The sequence below is a fragment of the Bactrocera dorsalis genome, chromosome 3 (assembly GCF_023373825.1).
Source record: "Bactrocera dorsalis isolate Fly_Bdor chromosome 3, ASM2337382v1, whole genome shotgun sequence".
NCBI classification, from domain to species: Eukaryota; Metazoa; Arthropoda; class Insecta; order Diptera; family Tephritidae; genus Bactrocera; species Bactrocera dorsalis.
In genome coordinates, this window is record NC_064305.1 from 18729769 (window position 1) to 18740935 (window position 11167).

The 11167-nt window shown below is 28.9% G+C and overlaps 2 protein-coding genes across 2 annotated transcripts in view; one reads left to right on the forward strand and one right to left on the reverse strand.

Moving 5' to 3' along the window:
• The window catches only part of LOC125777285 (peptidoglycan-recognition protein LF-like), a 578030-nt gene that overhangs the window by 423112 nt on the left and 143751 nt on the right, over positions 1–11167 (forward strand). The window lies entirely within an intron of this gene.
• Positions 1–11167, reverse strand: part of LOC105232953 (uncharacterized) — a 288757-nt gene that overhangs the window by 274790 nt on the left and 2800 nt on the right. The gene's annotated exons all lie outside the window — the stretch shown is intronic.

The following is an 11167-nucleotide window of genomic DNA, read 5'->3' on the forward strand; positions in this document are numbered from 1 at the left end:
TGCTAGAAACTAAGGTCCTGATAGCGACTTCGAATTAACCGAAGAGAACATTATTGTCGGTTTGCAGTACCCGGATAGTCGTAAGTCGTCGACTATTCGATTAACCGCTCATTTGCGACTAACCGATTAATGGTTCGTTGTTGACTAATTGAATAGAAAAAAAATTTGACCTCCCTTTTTTGATATTCTTTTCAGTGATTTGTCATTGCTCATAACTCAATTTAAATTCGGCAAACATCAACCTATGCTATACTGGTAGATTATCCAAAACTTTGTTCATCAAAAAAGTGCTTCTTCCGGCTATTAACACCTAGCAGCAGAAATTGACATGCCTTTTAATCACTTCCACACTACCGGTAGCTATGTCGTATAAACGATAGTTCTGGCATAAAAAATTAAAAAATAATAAAATCAATTTGGGCAACAACGCTCCTGTGGGTCTTTGAACTGTACTACTGCCATTTGAAGATTCCGCCTAAAGATACAGCAACATGTGTTCGTGTTGTAAGTACAAGCGAAGGTACACGCACCCACGCTTACGTGTGTATGTATTCATATACAAGTATGTATTGCGTGTGTGCATGCGCGTGTATATTAACTGCTGCCAACTATTTATGTGCTTTGCATACGAAAAATGCACCCACAACTAACCACTGGATAGTGAATAATTTATGGGGGCATTAGTTGTTGGCGTGATTTCCGATACAAATTTTATATTTATAGTTATTTGAGTAAGTTTAACAACTTTTTGTGAACATATATGTATTAGTATGATAAGCGGGTGTACATACCCTACAAGAAACTGCTGATCGTTTCACTAATACACGCACATTCTTTATGTCAGAACTGACGAAAAAATGACACTCAAATGACTGTCAATGCTTATGTTAAAAAGAGAAACCTATGAATGATATTCCTTATATATGTAAGAATGAAATAGCTTAAATATTCAACACTGTCATCACTGACAGTAAAATGAAATTTAAAATGACTGTCAATGTTGATTTTTTTTAAATAAGCACTTTTCAACACTAAACATCGTTTATCAACACTGATCTGTATGCAGAAAAGCAACCCTGTAAAAAGAGATACATACAATTCCAAATATGTACGTTTATAAAATGTAGAGAAACCTGAAACCTGAGTTCGCACAATCTATGGTAAAAAACATTATTTATAATATCAACATCTTAAAAATTACCATTTACATTTATATATTATTTTTTTACAGATCAGTTATGTCCACAAACTTAAAGGGACATCGGACAATATTGAAAACTCTTTCAAATATATATTTGCAGACAGCCTACTAGAGTATTTCAATTTTGATGGAAGAGGAGAAAAACAAGCATTATGTAAGATAAAAATCTTCAAAGAAGTTTTAAGAGGTAAATAAATGTAATGTAAAAGCAATAGAAAACTATTTTTAATTAATTTCAATTTTATAGTCGTTTACCAGCCACAAGGATCTTTCAATTTGGGAAAGAGTATACGGAGGTCTATTGAACGGGGTCACCACCGAAATAACCCAAAAAAATATATTAATAAGAAAAGAAACAATTAATATAATTTTTCAATAATTTAATTTTATTTTATTACCATTATGATTTTGAAACATGAATTATATGATTTAAAATGAATGAATTATTGTGATTTAATAATAAGATATGTGAATTTTGAAACATGAATTATTGTGATTTGAAATATGAATTATTATGATTTAATGTATTATAATGTAAAATAGATTTAAAAAGAAATTTTATAAGATATCGAATTTAATTCTGATGTAATTAATTTTATTATGTAGAGTTATATTAATTTTTTACAACATTTTTGACATAAATGTTATTTTAATATTCAGATTATAAATGAATAAAGATAAAACTAATTTGAACAAAAAAAAACGTGTCATCATTGAAAGATTTACAGTCATAAATGACAAATTGCAGCTATGTTAGCTTTTCAGTCATTATTGACAATTTTCAGCTTTGACAGATTTGTGGTCAGCAATGAACCAAGAAAAAGCATGAGAGTAAGCAGTGGAGATATATACTGATTTAATTCCCAATACCAGTGTGTTAAAGAGAGATGCAAGCTCACACGCATGCGATTGTTTACATCAGTTTTTTCACTAGGCCCTTAAGAAAATGATAGAAACTTTGTTCTGCGCGCTGACTGAATTTCTTTCAGCTCTGACAGTCAAATGTACGTTCAGCTGACTGTCAGTGTTCTTGTAGGGTACGTACATATCCATGTATGTATATGGATGTACATATAAGGCACGAAGGCAATATTTAAAGTCGTCCGCTGTGAAACACAGCACACATACATAATGCATGTAGAATGAAAAATTTGCTTACAGAATTTTTTAAAATTAGATATCGATTATTTTTTTTCATTTTTTTATATATACAAATTTGTTTTTAATTTTAATTAATAATTTTTTTTATTACATTTATTTTTTAAATGATGCATACATATATAATATAAAGAAAACCAATTTCTTACAGAATTTTTTATAATTAATTTTAGATTTAATTTTTTTTTATTTTTTATAAATAAAAATTTGTTTTTAATTTTAATTAATAATTTTTTTATTAAATTTATTGTAAATTTTTTTTTAACAAAACTATTATTTTTCAAATAAATTAAAAATTAATTAATATTTTTTTATATTAAATTTATTAAAAAAAAATTTTTTGATCCAAATAAAATTTTTCAAAGAAAATTAAATTTTATATAAAATTAATAAAATTTAAAAATAATTTAAATTTTCTGATTTATATATTTTTTATGTTTTTGTTTCATATTTGTAAATATTTTATACATATTTTATGTTTTTTATTATTGTTATATCAATTTATTTAAAATTTTTATATACAAAATTATAATTTTTTAAATAAATTTGATACAAAAAAATTATTAATTAAAATTAAAAACATGCTTTACATCTAAAAAAATATAAAAAATAAAATTTTTCATACAAAATTAGTTTTTTATATAAAAAAATTTATAAAATTTAAAAATAATTTTAATTTTCTGATTTATGTATGTACATATACATATATCTTTTTTATGTTTCGGATTTATATTTGTAACTATTTTATACATATTTTATGTTTTTAATTATTTTTATATCAAATTTATTTACAATTTTTTTTTATACAAAGTAATTTTTTTTAAGTAAATTAAAAATTAATTAATATTTGTTTTATATCAAATTTATTAAAAAAAATTTATACAAAATTATTATTTTTTAAATAAATTTGATATAAAAAAATTATTAGTTAAAATTAAAAATATTTTTTCCATATAAAAAATATAAACAAAATTTTTGATACCATATTAGTTCTTTACAAAAAATATTTATATAAAAAAGTTATATAATTTTAAAATATTTTTAATTTTCTGATTTATATATTTTTTTATGTATTTGATTCATATTTGTAATTATTTTATACATATTTTAAGTTTATTTAAGTTTTCACGTTAAATTTTTTTTTTTAATTTTTTAAAGATATTTTTTGTTGCATTTCTATTTGCGCACAGAGGCGAGTGCTTGTCCATATATGAATATTTAAGCATTTAGATCGTTAAGTTTCAAAGAATTTTATTATGTATGTATGTAAATATGTAAAAAGGGCTGCATTTTTCAAACAAGCGAAAAAAAGTTTATAAAAAAAATAGATTTATTTAAATTATATAACAATTTTATTTAAGATATATGTATGATAATCATAAGCGTATTAAGCATTACTGGTGACATGGTAAACATACATAAATATATGTATATGTATGTATATACATATGTGTGTGCACTCGCCTTTGTACCGCTACTGACTTTTTCTGTATGCTTAAAAGCTTTAATTACCGCACACAAAGTTCTAGGTAAACAAACTCCAGAAAAAAGTGTGTTGCTATACTTTCAGCGGCAGAAAGCGGGACATTTTTATATATTTACACACATACATAAGTGTATGTACTATATGTAGATATATTATTCACCAAAAAATGTATGAAAAGGAATTTCATAACAGTAAGGCTACGAACAGCGTAAATAATAACATAAATGTAAATAAATAAGACGGTTTTTTTGTCTGTGGCAACCATGGCAGCCTGCTCGATAAATACTGGAGGCGAAATATGCAAAAAAGTAATAAACCGTAAGCAACAAGGATATGTGTTTACTGAGAAAATAATTTTGAAAGGTACAAACCATGTTATGGGAGTATATGCTTATATGCAAGAATATGTATGTATGTACATATGTATGAATAAATTTAGTGTTTTTCATAAACTCCAAATTCGACTTTCTTTTGTATATATTAACTTGTATATAAAGCATTATACCTAAATAAAAACATATTTATTTTCTTTATATATGTACTTTTATTCCCATATTACATATAAATTTCTAATTTTTATATATTTCTCAGTGTGAAAATAAAGTTCTAAATTGCTACGAATTTAATGCCAAACACTTCAGCTATCAATATGCAATACATGTGTTGCGGTCAACAAAAACAACAGCAAATAATTGTGACTAGCAAGCAGCACGCCCGCATATGCACGAGACTGGGCGGTTAGACAAATGGCCGTTTGTCGTAGTAAGTACGTTTTAAGCATGCATGAATAACAATGAATGCGTATAAATATGCATACAACAATGGTATAAGAATGGTATAATCATACACACATATAAACACACATATGTATATATGTACAAATAAACACATATACTAACATGTATTGTAGTACGTGCTTTGGTATTGGTATAAAGTCACAGCTGTTGTTTAATAGAATATTAACAGCAACAAAGTAGACCGCAGCACGTAGAAGACAAATAAATAAAAACAAATAAATTTCGTAGCAAAGAAAATGCACAACTACAACAACAACAAGACAATAAGTGAGCGCAAAAACAAATTCAACAATATTAAATATCAAATGAAATGCCTGGAGAGGCTATTAAATATTTAGGATTCTAGCTAAGGTGAGAAGTTTTGAAATTTAATTTGTTTTTCGTAAAGCAGTGTGCCAAATGGGCAGGTGAATGAAGGAAATATATATAAAATATCAAGCATTTTGAGAAAATTTCTCTTTTATGCTAGAAATTGTACAGAAATAAATGAATATTTGTATTATTTTATTTATTTTTGCTTTTCATTAAAAATATTTCTCACTGCAAAGTGTGCATTTTAATTTGATTTTAGTCACAAATGTATTTTATATTTATTTACTATTAAATATGTATATTATTGAAAAAATATTGAATCGTGTTTTTGTTTGCTTTTTTAATTTTTTTTCTTGCTTTTGCAATTTTTTATTAATTTTTTTTTTTAATTTTTAAGTAATCATAAAATATTTAATTTTATTATTTTTTTATTTTATTGTTATTAAATACTATTATTTGACTCTAAAAACTATTGTAATAATTAAATTATTTGTATACTAAAAATAACACGTGAATTCAAAAGAATGCTAGGAAAAATAATATAAAGCGTATTGAACGAAATTTTTTAAACAATTTAAAAAATCCCAATAGTTACATATATGCAAACATATATCTTCTTAATACATAATATATATGATTTAAAACAGTTTCTTTAATTTTTACTCGTTACTGTAAAACGTTATAAACTACGCAAAGCAATTGAAAGCACAACATTACAAATATGGCGCCTGCGGGTATGCAAGAATTTTTCATCCTAAAGTTTTCAGCATTTTGTGTTATTTTGAAATATAAAACATGTTTTTTATATGAATTAAGGGTTTTTGTGTGTTCTCTTCTATATACACTACAAATATTGTATAAATTATAAGTTAACGCCTATGCAACATTTTATATATTTTTGGAAAAAAGAACAAATCTTATTTTAAAGCTGAGACTCATAACTGATATTTCAAAATTATAAAGCATTTTAGCTACATAAATGATAACTATTTTCAAAAGTTCATTTAAATGAAAAAATGTTTATTAAAAAACTTAGTTCAATAATTATTAAATATAAGTTTTGCTAAAAAGACCGATAAAAGAAATGCACTTTAACATTTAATTTTATAAATAAATAGAAAATATAGTGGAAGAAAATATCTAAATATTTAATACAAGTCAAAAATTTAAAAGTGCGCCTAGAGATATGCAACATATTTTTAATTTTGTTTGGTTTTGTTGTTTCAGTCTTTAGAAGTTATTTATTCACAAAATATGTTTTACCAGCACCATTTTAGTGATTTTAATTGGCTTTTAATAATATTTTCAAGTAAAAGTTGTATGAACGCCTGAGTGTATGCAGCGTTTTCTCAAAATTATTAATTATTTTAACAGCGGACTAAAAAAAAAAACTGATATTCTAAAATTCTGAAGCATTTTAGTTACGTAAATGATACATATTTTCAAAAATTCATTTAACTGGTGAAACTTTTACTGAAAGAGAGTTCAATAATTATTGAATATTATTTCCGGTATAATGGGCGTTAAAAGAATCACAGTTTAGCATTTAATTTTATAAATAAGTAGCAATAATAGTAGAAAAATAATCCTAAACTTTTAATACAACAAATCAAAAATTTAAAAGTGAGCCTGGAGATATGCAACATATTTTTAATTTTAATTTAAAAATTTCAATATTTCGAAATTAATTGAACACAAAATATGTTTTACTAATAGCAATTTACTGATTTTTAGTGATTTTAATTGACTTTTAATATTATTTCGAAAGAAAATATTCCCTTTAGTTATAAAACGCCTGCGTGTATGCAACATTTTCTAAAAATGGCGATTTATTTTAGCAGCAGCTTATAAAATTGCAACGCTGATGCCCATATATCAAGACTTCTATTAACTCAGTCATTTTTTAAGCCATAGGAAGCCTTCCATCTTACAATTAAGCGTGTGGCAGCAATGACATAGCGGCATAATTAGTTATTATTTCATAAAAATAACGTACTTTTGTTGCATTATACAACATTTTTGATAAAAGCAAAAAGAGAAAATGTAATTGCAACTTCACAAAACAGCTCCACTCACTGCTCAAATGCCCAAATGCAGAAGCGCGGCATGATGACGAACAAAATTAAGGCGAATTTGCGGCAAGCACAACAAAGCAATAACAAATATTAGTTTAAAACAACAATTTTCAGTAATCAAGCAACATTAAAATTACTGAGTAATAAATATAAGCAGCTGGCAATAATAACAACAAAAACAACAACCGACCACAACCGCCAAACGCGGCTTGAAGAAACGTCAGCGCCCGAGCAACAACAGAGAAAAAGAAGCTGCAGCGCCCTGTGCGAATAATGAGAAAAGTAAATACATAATAATAGCAGCAACAACAACAGCAGCAATAATAACAAAGTTTATGGCCGCGCATAACGATGCATTTACAAGAAAATCAGTAGAAGAGCAACAACAACAAATACAAAAACTGTGAATGCGCGCTGGAAACCAACAACGAAAGCAACAACAATAAATCAGGAACTTTAAACTACTAAATGGCAAAGTGGCTGTGCCACACACACACACACCCATACACGCACTCGCGGTTGGATGCAGCAACGCTAATTTGCTGTTGCAGCTGCTTGCAGCGTTGTGCGCTTTTATTTGTATTTTATGGCTGTAGTTGTTATTGCTGTTGTTGCTTGCAAATTGCCCGTTTGGCTGTGCAAACACTCGGCGGCAGCGACGTTGTCGTCGTCGTCGTCTGTCTGGCCAGCAGCAATCACAAGTGAATCGGTTTTGAAAATTTCTGCTGTTAATGGTGCGTTTTGATTGGTAACTATTGTTGTTGTTGCAGCTGCTGATGTAATTTGTTTATTTTTTGCCGCTGTTAGCGCTGCTCATTTGCAGTTTTGCTTTTAATGCTGCTGCGGCTCTTGTGGTGGCATGCGCTCAGTGATGCCACTGTGTTAATTCTATTAATATTGTTCTTGTTGTTATTATTACGTTTACTTTTTTTAACATTGCTGTGCACACGCATGCATTTAACATTTAATTAATTTTGCAACATAAAAACAACAAAAACAAAACTAATATAACAGCTGGCAGTAGGCTCACGAGTTGCTGTGTGTCAGTGTAAGTGTGTTTGTAGTATCAAAATGGCCACATAAATCAGCATAGTTAGCAGCGTATAAATAAATATTCTACTTTTGCTTTGCACTCATTTTGTTGTTGTATGCTTTACATGTTTTTGTTGTTGTTACCGTCTGTTATTACATTATGCATCGCCGCTATTGGCAGCAGCGCACAGCCGAACGTGTCTAATAGCACGGTGTGAAAATTGACGCCACTTCATTTATGTGGTTCTGTGAGCCTCTGTTTTAATTGTTTTCACTTTTCTGCATTTATTTGCTTTGAATTTTAGCACTAAAGAAGTATTCATGCTTAACCTCGTTCTTAATGCTTGTTGCTTATGGGTAAAGTGGCAAAAAATTACATATTGAAGCAGGTGCTCAAAGCACGCGAAAGTCCTCCGTATAAGTGTTTTCTACGTTTTTTTTCGTATTTTCAGATTGAAAAATTTATATCTCACTTCGAACTATTTGAAGAAATATGCCGTTTTATAGAGTTTATAAGAAATTGAATGCTCCACAAAATGGTCTCGTATGGTTTTTTTCATAAATCTAATCGTTTAAAAGATATTAACGGTTGAAATTTTGCAAATTAACTTTATACTATATTGTTATAGGTATAAGCCTACCTTCGGAGTTTAGCACTGAAACCGCCATTTGTATGAATTTTCAAAATATATGAAAATTTCCAAAGAAGCTTTACACCAATTCAACTTTTGTGAGGCACAAAATAACTCGAAGCAAATGCTGCGGTACTCCTGAATATTGAGTTGAGAGCAGGTCAGGTTCAGCGTATTAAAGTTAAGCACTCCAGCTTTCGCTACTATCCTTACTATAAAAAAAATACTCATAATTCCTTCAATCATAAGTGTTGCTTCACTTTTAAAACGCGATTCACATTTTACATTCTTTGAACCAATCCTATGGCTTGATTTATCCAAGAGATTATAAAACAGAGTCGGTAACTTAATTTCAAAGATCTACATAGGCTGTTTAATCATGGAGCAACTATAACACGATATCTGCTTGAAAAAAATTAAAATGGAGGTGGGTTCTGTTTAAGCTTGATACTATATGGTACTTTATTGCACACCTAAATCTTCAGAATAGTTATAGAATTTCTGTAGTTTCTACCCATAAGCACTATAAAGATATCAGTTTTCTCAGATCACTCAAGCGCAATGTTTATCACGACATCGGTTATGTGGCACGTAACTTAACAAAGATGGAATTCCAAATCATTTGTAACATCTACGTCCTAGAAACATTAGCACTGCCGTGCCATCTTCAAATATTATCTTAATGAAATCATTAAAGTTACCTTTATTAATTAAAAACAAAGGAAAAATTCTGCAGGGCATCGAGTTCTTCACAAAAATACAACTGTTAAGATGACAAGAAATTCAAATTTCTTTTGCTTGTGTTGCTTAAAACACTTTTGAATCATAGTTAATATTTTAAAAATTTATATTTAAAATTTTTAATAATGGAAGAAACTTCAATAGTTTGCTGAGTTTAAGTTTGATGCAGATCAAAGCAAGTCCAGAAAGCTTTTTTTGTTCTGACAAAGACGGTGCAAACAACGAGAAATAAAATATGTTCACAGAAAGCTAAGTGGCTTTGAAATCATTAAAGTCTTGATCAATTAGTACACATGACTTTGTATTTCACTATAAAGCAGTACTAGGTTCTAGGACTCGGTGATATACTTTATAACTGTAAAGCAAATTAAATAAGCGGAACAGGCACAACACTGCAATTAGACTCCCATAAAGAGGTAGTATATCGTCTCTACCCTACCAAAAATGCAAAACAACGTATCAACCAAAAAAAAAAATCGAAAATCGCTGTCATGTATAATAACTAATATATAACCATTTTATAACCAAAACTCAAATTTTGTTTCAATGTGAGTGATTTCTATTATACTGTTTTTTCCTTCGCCTGTTATACGGGAATACTTATGACGACTATTGCAAAAATAAATATTCAAAACGAATGACATAAGAAATAGGACTGCTAACAGGTCAATGTCTAACACCTTCTAGGTAAATGCAAAGCTTTTTATAATGAAGTAAAAACAATAATCGGTCGTGAGCTTCTTGGCGATATTTCAGTAGTTGCACCTATAAAACTTTTTGCATTGATGAACTTCATCCAGAGCAGAGGTTGGTGTAGAATAAAAGGATTTTAGCACCAGTGGTTTCATAGTATGCCTCCTAAAGACCAAGGTGCTTCCTCAGACCTCCACCTTATCTAACTACCTAAGGTCAGTTTAATAAGGAATTTTTTGAAGCCAACAATATAATCAAGCTATAAGCAGTGACTGCATTTTTTAAGTAACTGAACTTGTGAAACGCTACTTGTAAACTATTTAGCAGTAGTGATCTGAACTTGTGAAACACATTCGAATTATTTAATTGCGATTACTTTCTTAAAAAAGTTGTTCTCAAGATTGTTTCAGGTTGGTTTGTTCTTTTCTCATAATGTTGCGACATTTTCGACTCTTCTCAAAATGTGACGTCACGGTTTGGCAACCTGAAGGCGAGCATTGTCATACAGTAGAAACACTTTTTTTAAAGCATTCCCAGTGAATATACTCGGTTTCAAAGGGCTTGGCGGGTGGCTCCCAATGCTGAAACGAGCTCCAATTCACCATTCTCGAAGGTTTTTGGTCTTCCTTCACGCGGGTCGTAAGTATCGAAATAGTCGTCTTTGAAGCAACGAAAGCATCGATGAAAACAAACTTTTTATGATCGCAATTGGAAGAGAAGTGGGTACAACAACCGAATTATTGCAAGAAGATGTTGGAGATTCGTTTATTTCAAAAAATTGTGACGTTAAATGGCCTACAAGAAGTTGTGATTTAACACCATTACACTACTTCTGGTGAGGTTGTTTGAAGTGGATACAGCGATATATAGTGGCTAAAAATGTCGATGATTTATCAGAACGTGGTTCGATAGAAAAGTAAACAAAAAAGATAAAAGAAGAATAGTGAATCTGTTTTCGCGGAATCGTGCTTTAACACTGCGGCAAGGACAAGCAAAATTAATGGCAAAAGGTTTAGATATATCCTACAAAACTATTCGAA